General features: G+C 41.7%; 1 protein-coding gene across 1 annotated transcript in view; it reads left to right on the forward strand.

The window, feature by feature from the left end:
- Window positions 1-2,637: 2,637 nt before the first annotated feature.
- LOC136420666 (collagen alpha-3(IV) chain-like) overlaps window positions 2,638-6,000 on the forward strand; it is a 34,731-nt gene continuing 31,368 nt past the window's right edge. The window contains exon 1 of the mRNA XM_066407711.1: window positions 2,638-2,739. The gene's annotated coding sequence lies outside the window, so the exon portion shown is untranslated. The remainder of the gene's footprint in view (window positions 2,740-6,000) is intronic.

Genomic DNA, 6,000 nt, shown 5'->3' on the forward strand with positions numbered 1-6,000 from the left:
TGGATGGGCTGCCACTTGGTTTCGTGCAAGCAGCTGTCTGGCTCAACATCGGTACTGGTGTTCTGAACGCCGCGTGCCTCGTAACCTACAATATGGGTTAATACCTCCCCCTGGAGGGTGGCCATGGTTATGTCAGCTTTTAAAAACATGCTGTCACGGTCGATGATACTGGCATGAGCGACAAGCGGCTCCCCTAGTGGGAGGGAGGGGACGTACATGTTGAACTTGGCGATGCCAGTTGGAAGGTACAGAGTGGAGCAAGGGCCGATGGCGAAAATAGCAACCTGGGAGCAGCCGTCCAACAGTGCTATCTGTACCCGTTGCTGTGTGTCGTTTGCTGGCCTTAGATATCCTACTGCTTCCCAGTCACCTATGTCAGCCTTTTCCACCACTTGGAAGGCGGGGCCATACTGAAGACCCAGGTCACCCAGGCGTTGGTAGAATGCTGTGCTCGTGACTGACTCCAATACCTTCGACAGCTTGATGTCAGATACGTTCCCAGACGAACCTTTATGTTCCACACACGACCATGATTGTCCCGGTGGCTCGATGCTCCCGCCGCACCAATCACTCCCAAAAGATTGCAGGCCATCGCGGGCAGGACAACTACTACAGGCATCGTTCTTCCCTCGGACCATCAAAGAGTGGAACGAACTGGACCCCGCTAAATTGAGCCACTCCTACAAGTTCAGTTGTTTATGTTCTTTAGCGTCTTCCCTTCGTTTTATTTGTACCGGGTACTTGTGTTATAATTAACCCATGCGCAAGTGCTGATAATTAATCTCTTATATGAGACTAAGAAGTAGAGAAGAAGAAAAGAGAAGGCTTTTGATTCATTAGAACGAAGCCCATGTATTTGACGGTGGATAATTGCAGTTTTAGTAAGGATCGATAGGCGACGCTTTTGATCCATGACCATAGAGGTACTGTGTGATAATACTATAGAGGTATGGTACTGTATAATATAGCCTCCTTTGCAGCGCCGTCGTTATTCTTGGTGGTGCGCCGATTCACGATTTTCAACATGGGCCAGGTTTTCTAATGCCGGGGGAGATCGTTTGCGATCGCTTAGACGATTTCCTTCGACATTACAGTATCTGGCCTAGCCTGTGTTTACACAAGCTCTCGGCCGGAGGTTACTGACCCCCAGCCCAAGGATGGCGGTTACGGGACCGACTGGCCACTAGGAGCGCGATTCGTCAGGCTAAATCTGGCCCATTTTGAAGCTCGCGAATCCCCCCCCCCCCCCAAACAAGACTTCGGGGACTTAACACCTCCATGAAATACGTAGAGCTTTTACAAACTTCTGGATGGAATTTGGTGGCCTCTTGAAACAGCGCCTTTCTTTCTTTATCGTAGAAGGGGCAACTTGAAATAAAATGTGTTTCGTCTTCCACCGTGCTTGACATGCAGTATTTACAGGTTCTTTCGTACACAGGTTGCTTACACTTGAAGTATTAGAATATGCACATGTTTTGTATGTTGGATGCACTGTATCGCAAAGAAAAAATCTTGAGGCTGTGCAGAGAAGGGCGCTGAGAATCATCAACAGAAACAGTAGCAGTCCGACGTCATCCCCCCTGCCAACCCTACAGTCAAGACGAGAAGAAGCAGCGAGAGCCTTGTTCACGCAGATGCGGGCAAGCGACCACCCCCTGTACTACATGATCACCAATGACAGGGAAGAAGAAACTGGGAGGACATTACGTAACCATAACCATCTTTCTCTGCCAAATTGTAGAACTGAGAGACTTGAAATATATTTTCTTTACCAAGCGACGCAGCTCCACAACAAATCTCTTTAGCAAATAAGTCGAATACCTCCGCATTGATTGCAAGCATTCGTATTATCCATGTATTTAAATGACTTATACAGTACCTATCTTAACATTTGTGATTGTATTGCTGTTCTCTGTTACTTTTGATAAGTCGTTTCTTTTGAAAATTATGAATATTTCTAAGTAAATGGGCTGTGTAAAATAGCTATAACTCATAATGTTGATTGTCTGCCAAACGTTTGATTTTGATATGAACTAGAAACCTTTGATTTTAAGCTAATATCTCTAACCACAGAACCACAGGGCAACCATTGCAATAGTATAGAAACCTTGTCTGGACAAGGATTCGACAAAGGTTACACGCTTATTACATACGCTCCAACTAGTGCGTATCAGAGTCTGGTAATGGTGTCGAGAATGTGGAATGGGTCTAACACATGAAAGGGAATCAGCAATAGCAGAATCACACTTTCCTAGCCATGAAACTTTCATAGCTATTTAGAATTATTAAGAGTACCTACAATGACTCTATAAAGGCTATACAGGTATCATAAGCCTTGCTGTTCGGGCACTGAGGAACACACCAACCGTTCCCGGGGAGAGGCCTCAGGCATTTCCTTATAGCGTTTCCTGAAGAAAGTCTAGGGGTCGAGGGATAGAATCCCCGTTTCTGGACAAAAAGGAATGTACCAACCCGTTGTCAGATGATGACCTATGAAGATTATTGTTCTGTTGCAGTAATTTTTTTAAAGTGGAATGAAATAATTTATCAGATGAAAAAGTTGCGTCAAAGGCGCTTTTTGATACGTCTGGTGGCAAACCTACAGATTTTTATGAACATCATGATCATACAGTTAAAGAAATGGTATCGTCTGCAATGGATGACGTCATCTTCGTGATGATAATCTTATAGTCTAGATGCGGGACGGTGTGTTCATTTCCTGCTGATCGTCAGTGTCAGGTAAGTCAGTCATCTTTTGTCTCTTTGCATTGTTGCATTTATAATGTAACATAGGTGCACATAGAGAGGTCCGAAAAAAATTGCACTTTCTATGGTTGACAAATCCTTTATTACTATTTATAAGATCAGGTCTTATATACTTGTTGCATACCGACAAACTTTCCGTTAGCCCAAGATCTTATGTGGAGAGGTACTAGTCAGACTAACAAGCTAGCGTCTAATACCTCAGAACCGGAAAGTAAAGAAGAATGAACAAGTACCAGAGTTAGCAAAAGGTCCCAAAATAAATATCTTGGTTATATTGGCATTGACATTTTCTTATGCAGTTAATGATAATGCTTACTTGCATAAATCACATCTTTTCTGCAGTATGTTATAGGAAAAGGGTGACATTGGGAACTAGAGGTGCCTTGAGCATATTAAACTTAAGAATATGTTTCTCTTTGTGAAAGATCGTCGCTAATCTTTACCGCGTTTATAACTGTTGTACACCCACCCGGAAACAAATGTCACCGAAAATCACATCAGGGGATGATTTATACCTTAAGATGAGCCAGCCCCAGCCACAACGTTTATATACACACACTTCAGGGGACGAGATGTCATCTTTACGTCGAACTGTGTCGATGTGAGCTTGTTGAATACAAGTTTTCCAATTAAGAGTGAGTTTAACAAGGTTAAGGATGTATTTTGTTCTTTTCTTTTAAGAGCGTCGCTAATCTTTACCGGGTATATAACTGTGGTTCTCCCACCCGGAAACAAATGTCACCGAAAATCACGTAGGGTGATAATTGATGAGCCAGCACCTGGCCTGGGCACGTGTGTAGATATGATTGACAGGCAGATTGGACAAGATCAAAGAAAGATAATAGAGATTTCCTACCAATCTTATTTTTTTCAGGGCCGTAATTAGAAACATAACATTGATTTTCCTTGTCCTAATGACTATAACGTCCGTTATAGATATTTTGCGGTTTCTGCATTATTTACTTGACCTGGTATGAGACATTTCCCCCAATTTCTTAATCATCGTCATCTTACTGCTAAATTGTGTAACCAAATGCCGTTAATCCTTTCTAAGAAAAAGCAAATTGAAGGTGCAGTGTTACAGTTGTGAGTGTGTGTGTGTTTGTTTGTCTGTTTGTTTGTTTGTTTGTTTGTTTGTTTGTTTTTCCGGATGTTTGTAGTCAGCATAACTCAAGAACCTCTGGGTGGATTATGATGATATTTTCTATACAGAGGTCTACCTTAATTGTAGGGTGACCTATCGTCGTTCACTTGAGTTTTTCTTCTTCGAGTGCGCCCTACACTCGGCAAGTAGTCTGCAATTTAAACATGGTAAAAATAAATAGCAAACAATTTACTAGCGTTTGTGCAATGTAGGAAACAAAATACGCAGCGTCGATACCTAGAGAACACATGCTGTTACGATTCTGTACCAAACTTTGAAAAAAAATAACTCAAGAAGAGCTTGGCGGATAGTCATGTCATTTGATATGTAGATAGCTTAAGTGATTACTGACAAAATCATATTCTAAATATGCAAATCAGGAGATACTTTGCATAATTAAAGAGCAAAGTTCCTAAACCATCTGCCTTTCGTAGAGCTCGTGGAACTCTAGTTCTTCATCAGATCTCATCTGTGGATAAACACCTCAACACGGCATGACCCAAAGTCAAAGTTACGCCTGACGCGGAAAAGACAATTTATAAAAACAATACTTCTTAAGACAATTTCATTGGCAATCGTAGATTGAGACATTTGTCTAAAGAATAAGGAATATGTGCCTGAAAACTGAGCTGATCTATTTTTCTAACCTAAAATCACTCTTTTTGCACATTTGGTTTGACTTCGATTGGTACGGTCATATTCCTGTTTAACCCTCCATCCCGTGAACCCCATCATGGAAATATCTGTAATACCATTCAATCTCCGCCCTAAATGCATACAATAAGGTAAAAGTAAAGAATGGCAGTCGAATAAGAATCTGTACTGCATTATCTTGTTAAAATTGAAAAAGAAGGTGAATAATCTGTTATGTATCCCCATATCCGAAAAGACAAGTAGTTTAGCGGGGAAGACAGAGAGAGAGAGAAAGAGAGAGAGAGAGAGAGAGAGAGAGAGAGAGAGAGAGAGAGAGAGAGAGAGAGAGAGAGAGAGAGAGAGAGATGACAGTGCGTGGGGATGGGAGAGAGAAATATGTGAGTGAGGAGTGATTGGATGAAAGACACAGAGAGAGAGAGAGAGAGAGAGAGAGAGGGGAACAGAGGGGGAGGGAGATATGTTATATATCTATTTTATGTAGCATAAAGTTATATCTAGAGACCCGGCCTCAGACCATTAAAATGTGACTATTCTAGCCATTATCTAGAATTCCTAAATAGTCGTGTTAATTACTACATCTGCTGTCTCTTATATCATTTCCGATCGATTCGACTTTTGTAGATTTAACATTTTGAGAATACAGTAATTGCTGAGCTTTAACTTTGATAGCTGAGTACGTATAAATCATTCAATATATATAATATAGAATATGTAGACTTGGCCTCAGACCATTAAAATGTGACTATTCTAGCCATTATCTAGAATCCCTATAAAAGGTGTTAAGTGACTAGTACTGTCTGCATCTGCAGTCTCTTATATCCTTTTTGATGAGTTGAACTTTTATAGAATTGTAGAGTTACCCAATGAGCCCGCCCTGACTGATATGCTGGTTTAATTCATCGGCCTGCCGGGTTGACCCCGGGAGGTCATCTTTGCACAAACTTGTTTGAGGCACTGACGCGCTTTGCCCCGGGCCCTTCCTTTACCGAGAAAAATGTGCATCTTGGAACACAAAAGCTTTCCCTCGTGTTGGAAGCATAAACCCAATTTTTGCCACCGTTAATATCCATAACTTACCGATGTTGTATCTTGGTCATTGTTTCAGTCCAGTCGGAGAGTCAGATGTTTTAAAACTTTCGAACAGTCTAAATCACGTTGCAATGTGATTGTAAAGTCTAAGGCACAAATAGATGGATTGTTAATTCAAACATTTTTCTTTATACGGATATATTGGTGATAGTTACTAGTCTCGGATAGTTGGTGATCTCCTGAATGACCTGCACAGACGTGTTTGATGCACTGGTGCGATTGGCCCCGGGACCGTTTTTACCGTGAAAAAACACAAAAGTTCCCCTTAGTGTTGAAGGAGAGCTCAAACCATTTCTTATGGCAAGGACACTTTTGCCCTTTGTTTCTTTGACCCACACACATCATTA

The sequence above is a fragment of the Branchiostoma lanceolatum genome, chromosome 15, assembly GCF_035083965.1.
Source record: "Branchiostoma lanceolatum isolate klBraLanc5 chromosome 15, klBraLanc5.hap2, whole genome shotgun sequence".
Classification (NCBI taxonomy): Eukaryota; Metazoa; Chordata; class Leptocardii; order Amphioxiformes; family Branchiostomatidae; genus Branchiostoma; species Branchiostoma lanceolatum.